The 20,655-nt window shown below is 42.4% G+C and overlaps 1 protein-coding gene across 1 annotated transcript in view; it reads right to left on the bottom strand.

Moving 5' to 3' along the window:
• The window catches only part of LOC136871666 (uncharacterized), a 114,786-nt gene extending 94,788 nt beyond the window's left edge, over window positions 1–19,998 (bottom strand). The window contains exon 1 of the mRNA XM_067145161.2: window positions 19,121–19,998. The gene's annotated coding sequence lies outside the window, so the exon portion shown is untranslated. The remainder of the gene's footprint in view (window positions 1–19,120) is intronic.
• Window positions 19,999–20,655: the final 657 nt, after the last annotated feature.

Here is a 20,655-nt window from a genome sequence, read left to right as displayed (position 1 = left end):
ACAAAACGCGCATGCGTCGCGAAGTCTTGAGACATAGTGAGAAAGGACGGCAAGGGGGGAGATTACAAACAATACTCATACAAGTCAAATACATGTTATGACCAACCCTGAAATTAAATACTTGCACAAAGTTATATCTTGATGACTGCTCATCTGTTTTCGCTTAACACTGGGAACAGTTCACACAGTTCGCACTTGCGGGTCGCAATATGAATGTCGCCGTCAAAATTAAAGTAAACATGTACACTGATTTACAAAATTCTGTCAAGTTCACAGTATGCAGGCTAGTATCCATCACAGGTTGGAGAGAACAGCTTGAGAAGAGTAGCTTTCTTTGCTTTCTTTAGAAATTCTGGAGGAAAACTACTGGAGTAACATACACCAGTACTTTTGGTTTTCAAAACAGAACTAGAATTCAGAATTTCTTTTGACACTGAGAATCTAAACTGATTTTGGTTCTGAACACACGTTAACACCCAGCATTGCTGTGCGGAAGAGTCGGAACAGAAAGCATTAGCCTGGATATGCTATCATACTTAGGAACACCATCAGCTCCACGAATGTTCATCAAGCGAGCCCATTTGGTGTCACCTGTCAGATTCTCTCTTTCAACAGTAGCACAGTCATCAATCTGAAGAGCTACAAAGCACATTCATTGCATCCTCAACCGACTCATTGTCCTTCCACGGCAGCAATGACGGAAATCTTTCTATAAAGAATTGTACAGAAGAAAACTGGGCATCTTCAATTTTTGGAACATCTGCAACCTTTAAATGTTGCAGTACATCGTTGAGAGGGAACTTGGAAGATGAAAGGAATGCTGATTTATCTCGATCATTAAGTTTCTTCACCAAGTTCATTGTCTCAACGCCAATCACTAGCTGATCATTGTCTCTCTGATTCTCAATAGAATGGTACGGAACTTTTAATAAAAGGGAACTTTTAATCACTTTTGGTTTATCAAACCGGGAAAGCAGCTGCTTTAACAGGTTCGTCATTATTTCTAGTAGTCTATGAATGTGAGGGGAAGCACTATGAAGTGCAGAATCGCGATTCACAAATAAAGGAATGACAGCATACAGGAAGGCACAGTATGCCTTATTTAAGCCTGATGACAGAACCATAAACAAAATTTCATCACGATTTTAAATAATGTTCCAATTCTTTAGCACAGGAGTGTCACATTTGGAGACACATGCAAATCTTTTGGGGGCGATCAATTCTGACGGCTCTGTAGCTTTCCTCTTTTCATGGTCTTTGGAACTACCAGGCTCGGCTTTTGGGACCGCAAATAATAAGCTAGTAGTTGATGTACATTGAGCATTAACAAGCACCTAACATTTAAAGGAATCAAGTAGTGGATCCCATTGCTGTAACAGCCTCTGCAGACACCTACATCTTGTGCAAACATGTTTCAATATCCTCTTCGTTTCCTTGTGAAGCTCTTGGAATTTCTTAAGGCGTTCCAAATATGTAGTCTATTATAGACTGTGGTCGCGCTATGCTGTGGCGGCACAACACAGCGCGACGGTCCTCGAGTGCAGTTACTGGGGAGGCCGTATGGATAGTACGGTCATGACTTCCACGTTCCTTCGAAGAAATTCTTTGCTCTCTGTCGGAGGCAGAACTTCACATGCCCTGATAAAGACCAATGCCATTTGGCGGAAAGCTCGGCTTTATTAAATAAATACATATAGTGGCTTTAATCCAGTTAGCACATTTATGTTAATACAATGAGCCAAGAAAACATACGTTCATTAATTATATAAAATGATATTTACCTGGCTGACCCATTTCCCTCGCCACTTCACTCCATAACAATTTCTGCACATCCCGCACGTGGTAATTGGACTCTCGTTGGTTCCACAAATTCTTCCCTTCTTGTACCAGAAGCTTTTCAGCATTGATGATAAAACGCAGTTCTTTGGTCGAAAGATCCAAACCAATTTGGATGGTCCGCAGTTATTCGTGCGTTCAATGACGCTGTTTCCAATGGACGCTGTCCCGCTTGAACCGGATGAGTTGGCCGTACGGTTAGTTAGGTTCGAATCTTTCCTATCCAATCGCCGTAAGACGTCGCATTTTAATCGTCAACAGCAAATAAATTCACGCCCACGACGTGGAAAGGGCGTCTTTTACAGCTGACCAATGAAAACGATTGTTCGCCCATTTCTAGGATCGTAGTATGTAAGTGCAAATGGTTTCGAAAGGACTCGCTGCAATAGCTATTGACGATTGAGATGCCAGATACCATACCACCTGGACTACATTTACGAAATAAAAAACATACGCCTCAACCCAGGATCGACCCCTCGACCTCCTGCATGCTAACCCAAAACTCTATCCACTGCACCAACTGCACAGCGCGACTAATGTGTGCTGACAGAGGTAGTCACGCTACATGTGGTTACAGTGTTGCCAGATTGTCACTCTTCAACGTCCTTTTTCTGTCGGATATACTCGCAGGACGAACTTTTGTGAGATGCATCTTTTTATTGCTGGCATGTGAGAAGTCGCGCTCCGACGCCCGAGTGCGCGAATTTCGGTTCAGCCTGTATATTAATTAGACCGTGGTTCATCTCCAAATTGATTGAGCTGCACGAGTCGTCGTCATACCTCTGGAAGATGAAGTCAAAGGAAATTTCTGTTTAAACTTATAACCTGCAACTCTGAGAGGTGAAAACAAGCAAGCGTCGTGCTCCCGACATGATTTTGTACAGAATACGGTTACTGATCACCCGCGAAGAGCAGTGAGTACCTCCCTTTTCACCAAGAAACAGCCGGAAAGGACTTGCAACAAAAATTAATATTTACTCGGCCACATTTCTGTGGTTTCGACAACGAACTAGTAAGTTACTTCCGAAGACGAATTTTATCACAATGACGTTTGCGCAAAACGTACTTCTAACGTATGAACTCAGTGGTTACACATTAAACTCTCCCTACTTAACCCACTCTGGATAAGAACTATTTATAATACGCATACCAAACTGGGTAGGAATAATTTCCACATTATGGGCAACAAGATTTGCATGATTCACCGTACTTGAAAGACAGGGTTTATCAGGGGAACGTTCCCACACGGGCCGATCTGGAGAGAATAATATCTAGACAGTTCTCAGACATACCAATGGAAATGCTTAGTGCAGCACAACAGCAAGCTTTCGTACGCTTTCACACTGTCGTGGACACAATCATTTCGAACACACTTTGTGATGTAAAAAAAACAGGAACAATGTATGAAATGGCAACGCATTAAAAGCAGGGACATAGTTGGGCTGGTGCAAAGGCTGCACCGGAACCAGGGCCTCAGAAGTCATGGACGCCGAATGAGGACCTCAATAACAGTGAAGTTCCTGTTCAGAAAGATTTTGAAGGTATCCCGTGGTTAAAATAAAATTTTAAAAGTATCTTCACAAATTACACGTGAACTTACTTAAGGTTATTCCTTATTATTGGTGCCATATTGCATGTGAGAGAATTATTAAGAGAAAACAAAGAATATAATGGACCGAGCTCGATAGCTGCAGTCGCTTAAGTGCGGCCAGTATCCAGTATTCGGGAGATAGTAGGTTCGAACCCCACTGTCGGCAGCCCTGAAAATGGTTTTCCGTGGTTTCCCATTTTCACACCAGGCAAATGCTGGGGCTGTACCTTAATTAAGGCCACGGCCGCTTCCTTCCCACTCCTAGCCCTTTCCTGTCCCATCGTCGCCGTGAGACCTATCTGTGTCGGTGCGACGTAAAACAACTAGCAAAAAAAAAAAAAAAAAGAATATAATGGCGGGACTGTGGTTGACTGAGGGAGGAGGAGTGGTATACAGCGCGTCGTCTGTACTATGGAAAGTCACTTCGATGAGCTTTGTGAAGATCAAAGACTCACTGATCCAAAATCAAGTTATCTTATCCATAATTGATAATACTGTATATGCTCACATGTTGACAACCGGTTCAAGGGCATGAAGGCAGTAGTAGACTCATAGAGTAATTCTACTCTTCTCTATGGCTGCTTCTACTGATGATCAACTGCTAAAAGAGGCGTTTGGTAAATTACATTTGGGGACCCCGTTTGCACCTTCCGCACCGGGGCCTCCGAGAACCTTGCTACATCACTGATTAAAAAGTGTTTAATTGGAATGGTTTATTTATCGTTTCCCTTCCCCATGTCCTTGACAATGTTCAATGCTTCCTGTTCATGTGATCGCTCGTTTTCCTCGAACAGACTGTTAAGTAGGGACAGTTTAAATTTTAGCCACCCAAGATAGCGTACAAGCGAGTCAATGCACGGAGCAGCCGTGAGTTTTGGGTCGCGCAGCTGTGAGCTTGAATTCCGGAGATAGTGTGTGCGACTCCACTGTCAGAAGCGCTAAAGATGGGCTTTCTGCGGTTTACCGTTTTCACACCAGGCAAATCCTGGGGCTGCACTTTAAGTACGGCCACTGCTGCTACCTTCCAACTCCTAGCCCTTTCCTATCCCATCGGCGCCCAACACCTATCTGAGTCGGTGCGACGTAAAGCAAATTAGATCCATTATCAAATTTAAGCCCCCTCGCCTCGCCGGGAGGAGGAGTTTCGTTAGATCTGCTGGTACCGGTGCAATTTAATGCTCCTCACCCAGCTGTTATGTTAGAGTTATTATTTAGTGGAAAATGCATAATTAAAAGATTGTTTTAATGGTTGGTTTGTAGTTATTAGTGAAGTTAATATTTAATAAGTAATGAGAAGGAAAGAGATGCTGACGTTGGTCACCCATCCAGTGAGTGACCAAGCCCAATGTTGCTTAACGGTGGTTTAGTAAATAAGTTATTAGTGAAAGAGAGTTATTAAATTGAAGTTAGATGGAACTCGTATGATTATCCGTTAAGTGAGTGGCTGACACAAATTTAGTGTTTCAGATATGTTGTAGTATTGGAATGGTCACCTATCCAAGTACTGACCACGCCCGAATTTTACCTTTCTTGGGTAATGGGACTTTATCTGATCTCTGAGCAGAGGCTAACATTTTAGCAAACTAATGCGTTTACTGTTTAATGAAAGCGGGCAGATGTTGATTTTTGAAAAATAACAGCATTATTTATCGGCATTGGCGTTGCATCGAGCCTCGTTCCGAGACCAGTGCTTCATCTTCAAGGTTGAAGTGCTTTTAGAGGTGTTTAGTTTAGGAAGTGAGGACTTGAATGAATTTCTTGGTCGGTCTTGGTGAGATCTTGGTTGGGAGTTTTCAGGGTCCTGAGTTGGGTACGCTTGGCTGGTTAGGAGATTGAGAAGTAGTAATACGAGGGCGTTGTTTACTTGACTTGGCGAGGGTGGTATGGGGGTGGAGAGTAGTGGTGAAGGGTTAGCGGTGTGGGTGGTAGGATGAGAGAGTGGTTTACGTTGAAGTTCGGCTTTTTGCTTGGCGATAATTGCCTTCTTGTGGTATGGGCAGCCAGGAAAAGAGGTCGCGTGACTGCCTTGACAGTTCGCGCACCGCGCCTGGTCCCGAGGTACTGTACATTCGAAAAAATGTAAATCACTACCATGTGGCCGGCAGTTCTATTCAAAAGGTGCCATTTCCAACATAAAGTTGTGAGAAAACTCAAGAAACTCCGGTATGGTACAACTTTTAAGGAATTATGCCTACTGCTCACGGTAAAATGTTTCGTAAAATTTGTTGTACAATTCATTTTATACAAATTTGACGAAAACAAGTTGTGTTGCTCACGGTAAAATTATTTTATAAAATCCGTGGAAGCATCAGGATGGCCATCTATGAACTCACTTCTGAACTAAGGTGTGTATGTGCTGCCATCTATCGATAAACTTTTAAACCAAGAATCAGCTATTCAACCTACACAGTGTGTTTGAGAGTATTGCTCAAACAAGCAAAGCAAAACTTGCTGCTTTATCTGCTGTTATATGTTGTACAGTGGTAAAAAGGAAGACAAGAAATGCCAGAAAATGCTGGACTCGGGATTGGATCAAAAGAAGAGAAGAAGGTAGAGGATTACTGTCTTTGGTCGACAATTAGTTGAGGTAAGAAGACCAGCATTCATACAGGAATTCGGCGATTGTGTTTTCTGTCTCTCTTCTTGCATTTCTGGTGTGGTGAAGTGGCGTTTTAACTTTGTACAAACAAGGATATTTCTGGTATTCGTCCAGTAAAACACTAACACTTTCCTTAGTCCACCCGGATCCTGCCATTTTAGAAAAAAGTGTTTGTTTACAATCGAGCTTCACAATCTTCTCACGACGTAGCGCCAGCATCATCGTGATGTCAGCTTTGCTGATTGGTTCGTTTCGTAAAATCAATTTTACGGAATAGAACATGTCCTATTTTATGAAAAGTTTTATCAAAGATTTTATAAAACTTGAATTTGACCGTGAGCAACAGAAAGTTTATAAAATTAACTTAGTGTACAATAAATTTGACAGAAAATTTGACCGTGAGTAACAGGCATTAGACTACATCTCTTGGTCTGGATTACTCATGGCATTTGACAGTACTGAACTACTGCAATGTACAGTGGCCACAGGAAGTATTCGTACACCAATATTTTAACGTATATCATTATATATTAAGCACCATGAACTAATATAAACACATCCAGTGAGACATATGTATAAAGAAAAGACAACACCTTGCTGTACAATTGCTATGAGATTTAGAGCGGTCAACATAGTAAACAAATAAACTCGTCTTTAAACACAAGAAAGTATTCGTACACTATTAGATAATTCAACACTTGCCGCGAAGTCTTTGTTCAATATTTTGTATGCATGCCTTTAACTTCGATGACTTATTTCAGACTTCTTGGCATTGAGCTAACTAAACGTTTGGTGTTCTCTTCAGATATGTTGGACCATGCATCTGAGAGTATCTCTTTAAGATGTTCTTTACTAGTAAGATGGTGTTTTTTTCACTTCTTTGCCTAGATGATCCCACGGGTTTATAGGATTGAGATCTGTACTCTGCGGTGGAGAGAGAAGTCTTCTTGGGGCATTGTACAACAACCATCCACGGGTTATAATGGTACAATGCCTAGGATCATTGTCCTGTTGAAGTGGAAGACTCCTTCCAAATGAAGCTTGTGTGCACTGTTGCTTAAATTATGGCGCAACACATTTATGTACTTCCTGGCATCCATAACACCATCAATAAATGCCAGGTTTCCCACTCCATTCGCAGCCATGCAGCCCCAAAACATCACACTCGCTCCTCCGTGTTTTACCGTGGGGATTATTACGTGTTGAGGTTCAAGTTCGGTGTTTGGCTTCCGCCATACTTGCTGTTACTACCAATTTTAAATTGTGTAAACTTCGCTTCATCAGAAAAAATAACGGTGTTCCAGAAGTCCATTCTTTTCACAATGCTCTTTCGCGAACTGTAGGCGCTTCTGTCTATTTCTTTCACTTATATGTGTCTTCTTTCGTGGACATCTACTACGCAAGTTCGCACTGTACAATAAATTCCTTATAGTTTGCACACTCGCCGTTTTGTAGCAATGGATGCAGCACTCCGGAACGGTCCTTTTGTGCCGAATGCACAATAATGCGTCGCTCCCGTACTGTCAGCACTTTTGGACAACCAGATCTGGGTTTGTTTTCTGTTTGTCCGTATTTATTAACTATTGAACTCACCGTAGTATAGCTAATGTCCAGCTGTTTTCCAATCTGACGATAACTTTTACCTTCTTTATAAAGTAACACTATATTCTCTCGTTGACTCACTGAAAGGTTCCGTCTTCTTTTGCCCCATAATAAATAACCTTGCAACAATGACAGCACAGTGATGACTGAAGAGATAACAAACCCTCCTGCAGGCACAGTGGCGTAAACCTGTGCGACAACTGATTTAACCAGTCACAAAGACAGTACATTCGCACTGTACGAATACTTTCTTGGCGGTACGATCTGCAGTCTTTATACAGTATCGTGCCGATCATGTTACATTTTCAAACGAACTGCATGTTCAGCGTGTATAGGCCTATCTGATGTCTGTCGTTATGCCGTTTATAAATCTAACTTCAGCTCATATGCCGTAATGATCTTCCATCACGTTCCACAGGTGTGCGAATACTTTCTGTGGCCACTGTATGTGGACGAAATACCGAATATTTGACATGGAAATAGCACGTTTTGAACCCACACTCCTCATATATTCTCTAATACAAAGACAAGTATTCTCTCTACAGTATTAATTTCCTCTACGGAAATTAGCTGTCATCATCATGAGAATGGCACTATATCCGAGTTTTCGTGAAGTAGAAACGGTGAACTGGTCAGCGTAGCACACACAAATGTGAATGATGCTTAGGCCCTCTACACACGGAGCTACTCATTAGAAACGTGACTGGTTTGTAACCGGGGTCACAAACTGGTTAGTAACTGAATAGTGACTCGGCTCCACACACGAAACTACTGTACGGTGACGGATTCTTCCTGATTAGCCATTTGTAAAGTTTGGTGCGGACTATACTAGACTTAACTAAAGTTGGCGTCTGACAGGTAAGGATGGAGGGAGGAGCACTGCACGTGCCATTTCACGATGTTGCCACATTCCAGCATTCCTTTTTACATGCTCTTACCCCTCGCTTCCGGCTCACGTGTTCCCTCCTTCATTCTGACCGCTGTGATCTGCTGCAGACTACCTGGCCAGGCGGTGTCGTCCCATTTGCGATCACTCTTATACAATCAGGTTCGTATCAGTGACAGTGACAGGTTTGGCAACTCCCAGCAAGACGAGCTGCCCTGAAGTTTTATCTCTCAAAACTTGCTTGCTCGCCCTTTCCATGTCAACCACACAGCCACTCCCTTTACCCCGCCTCGGCAGGCAGTAAACGGACCTCCCTCTAAGAAATGTCAGACACCAACTCTTATTATTAGCAGTATAGCTAGATCGCTTCTTAACTTTGCTAGAATGTCAACCACTGACTCAAGAGACGAAGAAGACATGATTATGTTTCATTATTTCAGGAGAAAAGATAAGAAGAAGGTATTGGGTTCACCCGTATCTTGAAAAGAACATCCACTGCAGATTATTCATAGCAGTAAAGGAGTTCCAACAAACGGATGCTAAATTTATTTCTTTTTATCGTATGACCAAACACAGTTATATGGACTTGGTGCAGCTTATTGCGCCTGCCATTCGACGGCGAAATACAAATATGAGGGAATGTGTGACTGCTGAGGAAAGAGTGCTAATAACTCTCATGTAAGAAAAGTGAACTTTATTTTTACAAAAAAATTAAAAGCTTCGAAAATAATACCATGCTTTCTGTGCTATGTCCTTTCTTGCGTAATCCTTCAGCATACAATTGTACAGTACGGGGTGTTTTTCAATCTCTCAAAACTAGCTTGCTCGCCATCGTAAAAAGGCACTTGATCACTGGGAACTGAGAAACTAAACTCGCTGGTGACTGGCTCCACGAGTCACCTGGAACTGATTACAAACTAGTTACTAACAGATTACTAACTTGTAGCGCCGTGTGTGGCTTTCCATTGAAATACACAGGAAGTGACACTCAAGTAATCGGTCGGAAACTCCAGTTACCAATCAATTACTACTGAGTAGCTCCGTGTGTAGATGGCCTTAGAATAAGGCCAATTATACATGTTGCGACGTCCCGGAGAGGTTTACGGTAAACCGCTAGTTTTTGCCATCAGTTTCTCTCACAGCATCGGGGTAAGGTAATGACGCAATCGCGCTTGTCTGTTTATTATTCGTTATTAATCGCAAAAAAACAAAGAAAAACGTGAAAAAGTGTGCAAAGAGTGGTTGCTGAAAAATTCAGTACACTCATATTAACTTATTACAAGAGCTGAGTACAGAACGCACGGATTACTGCGATTAGTTGCGGGTGAATGAAACAGCCTACCAAAAATTGCTTTCACTGGCGTCTCCTTTAATTCAAAAGAAAGATCTGGGAGGTTCGAACTCCTTCACGTTTTTCACCAATTTCGCATTAGCAGCATCTTTCTTCGCACGATCATGACCCTCCTTGCTTTCCACACGCCAAAGACAAGGTTCTGATTGTAGAACTGAATGAACCCTTCGATCACTTCATTACTCTTCCGGTTTGTCGATATGTTTTGCACAAAAAAGAAAGCGTACCTAAAACAATTTCTCGACGCACTTCTTATAGGTCCGCCTACGTCAAAAGATTAATAGGTTCAGTCGCATTCCTCGTAATTCACTCACCAATTCGAATATACCCTACTGTCTTACTTTCTGTTCAAAGGTGTCTGCAGGGACTGGACCCACTATTTTGGGAAGGCAGGACTAACACGATAATGGAAGGACGGGTGAGGACCAGAACGAGGAAGGGTGAAGTTAGTGGTATTTGTTTTTACGTCCCACTAACTACTTTTTACGGTGCCGGAATTTTGGCCCGCAGGAGTTCTTTAACGTGTCGGTAAATCTACAGACAAGAGAAGAGGCTGACGAATCTGAGCACCTTCAAATACCACCGGACTGAGCCAGGATCGAACCTGCCAAGCTGGTTTCATAAGGCCAGCGCCTCAACCGTCTGAGCCATTAAGCCCGCCGAAGGGTGAAGTAATTTTGTAGAAAAAATAAACAATTACAGAACAGGCGCGGAATGTAGTTTGGTCGCCCCGGTAATTGATATTAGTTTATCTGGACGGAATAAGTTAAATGGACATATGACAATGGGTCAAATCTGAAATACGACAAGAGTAAATGGGGAAGAAAATTTCGTACATGATAACCAGAGTTGGAGAGTAACCTAATTGGGCAAAAGTAATCGAATTACAGTACTTGTCACAAATACTTTTCCAGTAATGTTTACTGTACTTTTAATCGGTGGTGGTGGTTATTGTTTTTAGAGGAAGTACACCTAGCGAAACATCCTCTATATAACACTAATCAGAGAGAAAGAAATGGAAGGGATCCGACACTTCGAAAAATTAAGGTATCGGCCAAAGAAGGACAAAGGCCAAGAATGGCGTGAAAAACCCGTCGGGGGTCGGGAAAATACAACAGTTCACCAAGGGAGGTCGGATAGGATAGATGAGAGTGAGGAGCCTGACAAGTAAGTGGAAGCAATGCCAGGACTCAGCTGAGGGCCCCGTGGTCGCCAACCCACGCTCCCAATTTGAGAGCCCCTGAGGCCCCTTTTAGTCGTTACTTTTAAACTTTACCTTCTAGTAATATATCGCATGGAAGCAGAAACGAAGAGAAATTAAGGTAACTTTTTACAGCAGAACCAATAGCTTCACCAGTGCTGTAAGAGTTACTCTCTTATCTCTCCAGTACTTTCCAAATACATCAAACTTATCCTACAACATCCATCATTGCTGGGGATGTTCTTAAAATTAAAGTCAAGTATTCTTTCAAGTGGCCCTCTGGATGCATATGATGCTGTTGATGTTGGGTCTAAAGCCTTGAGAAATGTGAAGACCCCTTGCTATTCGACAGGAGTAGGCTACGTGCCGGCACCGTGTTTCACCTCTCACTTCCTACCAATATATCACTTCCTTGATTTCATCTAATTAACGTCTCCGATGAGGTTGGCGTCAGGAACGGTATCCGGTCGTAAAAACTCGCTACCGTACAAAACTTCATCTCGCTTCATACTTGACCCTATACAGAAACAGAGCAGGGGTTGGACACACACACACACACACACACACACACACGCGCGCATGCACTCCCCACAAGAGATCAAGGCTCGCTTAGTGATGACTAGAGCCCGGATTTCCATGCAAATGCATGTTTTTAAATAAGCTAGCTACACTTCTCAAACTTTGCAAATATTCGTTTTACGGCTTAACAATTCCAAATTACCGTTCTTTTCCCGTGCATGTTTGCATGTTTTGGCATTTTTCGGAGAAAATTCATGCATAATGCATATTTGGAAGATGTTGGATTTAATAGCGCATATTTGGACGTTTAATATTGCATAATATGACTTTTATTCTGACTTTGACGCATATATATTGTTAACTTGAATCATAGTGCATTTTCCGAATGTTAGTCTGCAGAATTTGGGACAATGTTTCACGTTGTAGGCTACAGTATGTCTATTACTGAGAGACGGAGAGAATGTATTCCTGGCATCCTATGTGACAACCATAGTTAGTAGCCTACATACGGTACAGGTCCTACAGTATAATGCAATTAACCAAACACTTTCTTGTCTGTTGCTTGAGTAAACAATGACGTAAGTCGGAAGGCCCACGTCGAAATCTAATTCTTAGGAATAAGGTGTCCCAGTTTTACAGTTGTACATTGCTATAAGTTGAACCGTAAATTTTGCATTAATCATCGACGGCTCAATTTTCGTCTGTTAGACGAACGAAAGAAACCTTGTATCGCACTTCTGTGGCGCCGCGTTACTGGGATAGCAGCTTACAAATTTTGGTTTTTCATTGAACCCTCTACCGTTGTTATCCTGGAATGTCCTGCCCGGAACTCTCAATCTTCACACGTCTGTGTTATCGCAGCAAGCAATCGTTACCACTTATTGAGGACATTCAAAAATGTCTGCAATCATCGCATGGAGAAGCAGCTGCCGAAGATAGAGGTAAGTTGAACAAACTAATTCTTTCAAATCCTGATTTTGAATTCGTCAAGCTTATAAAAGACGTATTGTGGTGAAAATGCAAAAGAGTACAATTTGACGTCACTTTATCCAAATGTCTTCATTGAATTATGCATCTATCACTTCTCGTGACGTAAAAGGATAATTTTCTGTGTTTAAGTATGTGCTGAATGATAAACGGATGAGCTTAAATCAAGACAATTTGGAGAAATTAGGGTAGTTTTTGTTCATGTTTCAAAAGGAACTGAATTTTGATAGAGCATATTCTCCAGTTTATTGTGCATGTTTTGTCATATGATAGTGCATGAATGCATGCATATATTGAGATTTGATAGTGCATGGAAATCCGGGCTCTAGTGATGACACTCAATGCCCCTTAGCTTAAAACAAAACGAAGATACATATTTTTTTCTAGCAGACTTTGGTATAATTCAAGGCCCATTCAAAAATCTGTACAGTATCAGTGATTAAAGACTGGCGTTCTGTGAAGTAATTGTAATTTTACTGAGTAAAGTGTTCCTCAGGTAACTGTAATTCTTGTACTTTTCCAGTCACTGCTAATAACCACAGGAAGTGACTCACTGCTGAAAACCACAGGAACTGATAAGTTAAGTGCTCGCATAGAAATACGAACTACGAGACGTGAGCGTTCGGCTATGACTATGACTAGAGCCCTGCGCGAATATACAAAATACCCGCATCCGATCCATGAACAGTTATCCGCATCCGCAAAATGGTAACCCGCGGATAATTTAAATATTTAACTACAGTATATTACACCTAAGGTATTGAAACGGATATATCTGTTAACGTAATACAATAGACCTGACACCAGAACCTGTACAGTCGCAGGTTTATGAGGGATTTTCTCTTGCGACAACTACCAACGTATTCACCCTTTTCCTTCCATTAATTGCGGGCAGGAGCTAGTTAGGATTAGGTCAGATGTACGGCTTTATGGTCTCAAGGTTCTTTATATACAGAGTGGCCCACTTAAACGTTTCACCGCAGATATATCTGGAACAACAAGAGATATTGAAAAATGACTTTCACGAGCATGAAGGCAGGGAAGGGGCTAATTAAAGTTAATACTATGAGCCAGTCTAAAACGTAGGAAAATAGTATTTTCTTTAAATGGACACACTGTATTATTTCGTAAGCAATCGTTAATATGAAAAATCACACAAGTAAACGCGTTTTTTTCATCCCAATAGGTCAATTACATCCCGAAATATTGCAACGTGAAGTTGACGCTTGAGATAAACGAAACGCGCAGCAGTTGCACATCCCGAGATTCCAGCACGAATCGCACGGTCCTCTTACTCGCGATATGATTGCCGTACTACAATGCGACAGCCACTGTACTTAATGCTATGTGCACTGCTATCAAGAGGGATGAAAATAAGAGAATTCCGTTACAGTAACTTTGCTGTACCAATTATGTACATTTTGAAGTAGTACAATACAGAGTACTGTAATGTACTGTGTAGGTAAATAAAACACGCAAGAGAGAAACCGTTATTTACATAGCCTTTTGCTGTGACAGGAAACCCTTCTCTTATTTTCATCACTCTTGATAGCAGTGCAAATAGCATGAAGTACAGTGCCTGTCGCATCGTAGTACGGCAATCATATCGCGAGTAAGAGGACCGTGCGATTCGTGCTGGAATCTCGGGATGTGCAACTGCTGCGCGTTTCGTTTACCTCAAGCGACAACTTCACGTAGCAATATTACGGGATGTAATTGACCTATTGGGATGAAACAAACGCCATTACTTATGTGATTTTTCATGTTAACAATTGCGCACGAAATAATAAAGGGTGTCCATTTAAAAAATGTAAGGTGATGTTCAAAATACTATTTTCCTACGTTTTAGACTGACTCATAGTATTTACTTTAATTAGCCCCATCCCTGCCTTCATGCCTGTGAAAGTCATTTTTCAATATATATTGCTGTTCCAGATATATCTGCGGTGAAAGGTTTAAGTGGGCAATCCTGTATAACTATTCTCCCATACTAACGTCAAGGGTCGCCTAACCACAAGCAAAAACAAGAGTATACCTGCGTGAAAATAAACGTCATTATTTAGAAATTATCAGCAAAATTATGTGCACTGCCATACAGTTTGTATCCGCCAAAACACTAACTTCGCGGATATGCGCGGATTTGTGCAGGGCTCTAACTATAACTAGTGCTCTACATCAGAATAGTCTAGATCAGTGGTACTCAAACATTTTGGTTGGTGTACCCCCAGAACCCGCCTCTGTGGTATAGTGGTTAGTGTAATTAGCTGTCACCCCCGGAGGCCCGGGTTCGATTCCCGGCTCCGCCACGAAATTTGAAAAGTGGTACGGGGGCTGGAACGGGGGTAAACTCAGCCTCGGGAGGTCAACTGAGTAGAGGTGGGTTCGATTCCCACCTCAGCCACACTCGAAGTGGTTTTCCGTGGTTTCCCACTTCCCTAGGCAATGCCGGGATGGTACCTAACTTAAGGCCACGGCCGCTTCATTCCCTCTTCCTTGTCTATCCCTTCCAATCTACCAATCCCCCCGCAAGGCCCCTGTTCAGCATAGCAGGTGAGGCCGCCTGGGCGAGGTACTGGTCATCCTCCCCAGTTGTATAACCCGACCCAATGTCTCACGCTCCAGGACACTGCCCTTGAGGCGGTAGAGATGGGATCCCTCGCTGAGTCCGAGGGAAAAACCAACCCTGGAGGGTAAGCAGATTAAGAAAGTACCCCCAGAATCCAATTGTTTTACCTTAGTACCCCCGAAGTATGAGTATATTGCGATTATACCAGAAATTAAAATATATATATTGTCGCTGGATGCTAAGCAGTAGCAATACTAACTATAATCATCATCACATTATCCCCTTTGCTAAAGGCCCTGTCACCTGGCCAGTTGGCCGTGCGGTTAGGGTCGCGCAGCTATGAGCTTGCATCCCCCATTTTCACACCAGGCAAAGCCTGGGGCTGTACCTTCCTTCTTCCAGTCCTCTCCTATCCCATTGTCGCCGTAAGACCTATCTGTGTCGGTGCGACGTAAAGCAAACAGCAAAAAAAGTCCCTGCACGCACTGAGGCATGAAACAGTTGTGGCCGGAGATTTAAGGTTGCATGCCCTTCCTGACACCACGAGATTTTCAGAAAAAATCCCACCCCAGCAACACCAGGAATCAAACCACGTTCGTCGGGATGGCATAGGCTAAGCCGCTATACCGTCCTGCTCCCCGATAACAACAGTAATGTATGTACAGTCGAAACCGTATCGACTAATAATAATGTTATTGTTTTACACCCCATTAACTACTTTGACGCCGAGGTGCCGGAATTTAGTCCGGCAGGAGACCTGCACCTGACGAGCCGAACATGTCCTCCGACACCCCCGGCACTAAAAGCCATACGCCATTTCATTTTCATTGATGCGACAAATAATATTGTATTATATACACTACTAATGAAGAAAGACTTAAGTGAATGACTGGATTTCGGAACAAAAATTTTTAAACAGAGCAACGCAGCATTAGTAAGAATTCTTACATACCTAGTCAATCGGAGGTACAAACGGACACATTTTAGAATGAAGAGTTCGGAAAGAGGACTTCGTGTACGACAAAAACACTAAATCAAAACAAGATTTTATTGAAAATTAGTTGACTCAACTCTTAACTGCTCATCGAAAACAATTAGAAGCTACGATAAACTTGCATACCCCTTCAGACGACCCCGCATACCACACTCTGACCAGACGTGCTCTTTTTTGGGCTGTCTACTTTTCTACTCTCTTTTTACAGCAAAGTACTTTTTTGTACTCTTCTCTCACGCTATATATCTCAACTAACCAAAAAGCCAAACCCCATGACGCAACAGCCCCGAAGGGCCATGGCCTACCAAGTGACCGCTGTTCAGGCCGAAGGTCTGCAGATAAGGTGCCGTGTGGTCAGCACGACGAATCATCTCGGCCGTTATTCTTGGCTTTCTAGACCGGGGCCGCCATCTTACCGACAGATAGCTCCTCAATTTTAATCACGTGAGCTAAGTGGACCTCAAACCAGCCCTCAGATCCAGGTAAAAATCCCTGACCTGGCCGGGAATAGAGAATTTATGCGGCGGAGCTGAGGTAGAAACGATAGCCTTTTTCAATGGATGAGGTTCAATAAAATCCCAAATAATTCTGTAGAATTAAGACAGGGGAAACTACTTTGTTCAGAATTTCCTTAAGATATGGGAGCTCACAGTGCAGACCAGAAAAAAGGTTTATCACTGAACTCGGATCCATTTCAAAGATCTAAATGCTATACCGTTTTATGAATACAGTTTAAGGGACAAAGAACTACCTCACAGCATTAAAATACTTTCAAAATACGACTGAAGGTATGATTAATAACAGAAAATATATAGCCTACTAGTAGTTAATATGATTAGGGTTTATTTTTCCTCAATCCTTAATCATTAGCTACATGGTAAAGGTTATGCCTATACTGCCACCATTAATCTTTCTTCTTCTTTTCCTGCCGCTTTTCCCATACCTGTGGGGTCGCGGGTGCGAACTGCGTCGCACATGTGGATTTGGCCCTGTTTTACGGCCGGATGCCCTTCCTGACGCCAACCCTCTATGGAGGGATGTAAGCACTATTGCGTGTTTCTGTGGTGGTTGGTAGTGTAGTATGTTGTCTGAATATGATGAGGAGAGTGTTGGGACGGACATTATACACCCAGTCCCCGAGCCAGAAGAATTAATCAGAAGCGATTAAAATCCCCGACCCGGCCGGGAATCGAACCCGGGACCCTCTGAACCGAAGGCCAGTACGCTGACCATTCAGCCAACGAGTCGGACTGCCACCATTAATATTCATTGAAAAATGCACTTCACCAATCTGGTAAAATACTAACAAGTGGTGTCACACATGTACAATACAGTTGAGGGGAACTTCGCGAAATTCTGGAGGGAGAATTAATTTGGTCCTCCTCTGTGGTGTAGTGGTTAGTGTAATTAGCTGCCACCCCCGGAGGCACGGGTTCGATTCCCAGCTCTGCCATGAAATTTGAAAAGTGGTACGAGGGCTGGAACGGGGTCCACTCAGCCTCGGGAGGCGAACTGAGCAGAGGTGGGTTCGATTCCCACCTCAGCCATCCTGGAAGTGGTTTTCCGTTATTTCCCACTTCTCCTCCAGGCAAATGCCAGGATGGTACCTAACTTAAGGCCACGGCCGCTTCCTTCCCTCTTCCTTGTCTATACCTTCCAATCTTCCCATCCCCCACCAAGGCCCCTGTTCAGCTAGGCGATGTACTGGTCATCCTCCCTAGTTGTATCCCCCGACCCAGAGTCTGAAGGTCCAGGACACTGCCCTTGAGGCGATAGAGGTGAGATCCCTCGCTAAGTCCGAGGGAAAAACCAACCCAGGAGGGTAAACAGATTAAGAAGAAGAAGATAATTAGTCTTCTTTCGTAGATCGAGCCCGACCTTCGACGATATCTCGTATTGGTATGTATAGTAAGAACTATAGGAGAGAAATGTTCTTGTAACAAATACTATTTTTAGTAGTTTTTAATTCTTCTGACGGTCCTTCTCGCTACAAATGATAATGGAAAATGAAACTATGATTAATCTACTCCCGAGATGTAGTAAGGAATTTCACGTGCACGGTAAGGTGTCTTGACATTTTCGACTCAATCCTGAATACCTCTGAACCGGCAGGATATGAAAAAAGGAATTAGACTTTATTAGTTTTGCTTTTTACAGTGTAACCTCCTTTACCTACATGTTTCTGTTTAGACTGTACACCCTGAAGATGTACATTTCAAAATAACAAATGCAAAGAGACGTCTTCCTTAGAATTACAAAGGATAAAGTCCCAACGACCGCAACTGTATTTAAGCAGGGTATGTATGCAAGTAGTAAATCATATTAAAAAGGAATAAAAGGTTCTTTAGGTGTAAGATTTCAAGAGGCATAACCTTCCAACACGATTATAAAAAATAACTAGCGGTCAATGTGAGAAAGATACCGTACGTAAATAACGAATGAACAGTGTATGAAAAAGCAGCTGGCAGCTAGCTATCTTTTATGCAGTTGTATTGGGGTTTGGCACCGTGCTAAGCATGCGCTATCCTGTTTAACAGCTGGCGGCCAGTTCAGCCCGGAAGTAAAAGCTAAAAGGGAAACAGTGTGCAAGATGCTAGATCGATCGAGAGGACGTCCAACTCTACTGACTCTTATTGCAACCCTAAAAAGCTATTCATAAATAAGTGTTAGTACAAAGCACAATCAGTTCTTCTACGCAGTACTAAACATAACACTGATTAAGAGATACATTACATAATATTTCTACAGGGGTCATCTTCAAGTTCCGAAGTCATAAGGTGCAGCGAAATATTTGTATAATGCGTTTGGAACGCTTCACTGCTCTGTTGGCAATCAAGGAGAATAAACTAATAAAAGACATTCCACGCTGACGCGAATCAATACAGCCTTACGGCATGGCGTCCGGCCCAAGCCACCGAGGACTCTCAGCAAGGGTAGTTAATACAGTGTACTAAAAGAATAAAAAATACAACGTTAAGTAATACTTACAAGGCCTCACTCGTAGATAAAGTAAATTTGTTAGGATCGGTGTCGCCAGCGTGAGAATGAACTTCTGCAATTTACTCCAGCCGATGAATTCGAGGAGATAGTTGATCAACACTGACAGCTAAATCACAACATTTTGAACACCGTAACTGTCCACCAATAAGCACGCTAATGTTAGTACTCTTATTTTATTCACTGAACACATCGTTTAACATGCGGTGCAAGGCATATTATTAATTTTTATGTATCATAAAAGTCCTGACTATAATATCGGACTTGCACACGTGTAGGTTACAATCTCTGTTTTGCAGTTTCAAGTCGTATTAAGAGTGAACTACAACACACGAAGGAAGCGAACAGAAACTATGTCATAGTTATCACAGGAGTATTGCAATATCATTAACGACTGTTAATGTGCTTTGAAATTTAAGACGATCTACCTCGGAATATGTACATATCCATTAGGAACTCTGAAGAAAATCATACAACTGTGTTCTGCAAAAAAATCTACCAATACCAAAAATATACTTATGTAAGAGTGTTATTCGCAGTAGGAGTACATTATGTTCGAAATATCTAAAAAATTGGGACACAGTAACTAAGGCCTTGATGATTCTACTTAATGTTACCCTATTCCACTAACTTTAAAAAAGTAAACTGCATATTCTTAGTTCATTGGTCGTCTTCATTTATCACATATCGAACAGAGCAATATAGGTGTTGAGTTTCACTTTCATTGCGGACACTGCATAGCACACTGAACCTCAGCTTTAATTCTCACACTTCACTGTACACGTCCTTTAGCTTTTAAACTCCATATTTCAAGCACACTATCAACCCACTTATCCATTCCACCGGTACGCCAGGCGCACAGCTTCGCGTCGAACACTCATCGCATGCGGAGAATAACTGACAACTCGGCCAGCGCAGCCAGGAGTTTAGGTGGCCGCGACAACAGCAGCGCGCTCCCGTAGCCCAAAATTCGCTTATTGCGCAACCCGCCCGTACGGTTGCCTTCTTGATTCTTCGCTGTTCTGTTGATATGACAACAATCTAACTGTGTCTGTGGCATAGTATGTTATATATTTAATGCAAAACAATTTATTACTTAGTCCAGAAAAAACACTGTTCTGATAACGCATTCATTCTTATAAGAACGTTGTTTTCAATGAGGGGCTGCCTGGACGAGGCGGTAAAGACGTGCTCCGTTCATCCGGAAAGACATCGGTTCGATTCACCGTCGGGAAGTCGAAAAGTCCTGAGGTTCACTCAATTCACCAGGTTAATTCTTGGGGGCAAAGGCGGCAGGGCAAAGAGCTAACTACTCTACCCCATCAAGTGGCGAGGTTACGGATGATGAGATGACTTTGCTTTCAATGTATTATTACACCACAGCAGGAGTTCCGTAATTTTGAGAGCATAATTAACTAGATCCTCTTTGATAACGAATACACTTGTAGCATAGCTTACCTCTCCCTAGTACTTTATTATAACACAAGACAAGGAAAGTCAATGTAAAACATTACCATCTAGTCTCG

This window comes from Anabrus simplex, chromosome 4 (assembly GCF_040414725.1).
Source record: "Anabrus simplex isolate iqAnaSimp1 chromosome 4, ASM4041472v1, whole genome shotgun sequence".
NCBI lineage: Eukaryota > Metazoa > Arthropoda > Insecta > Orthoptera > Tettigoniidae > Anabrus > Anabrus simplex.
The sequence above is the reverse complement of the archived record's forward strand: the minus strand, read 5'-3'. Positions and strand labels throughout refer to the sequence as shown.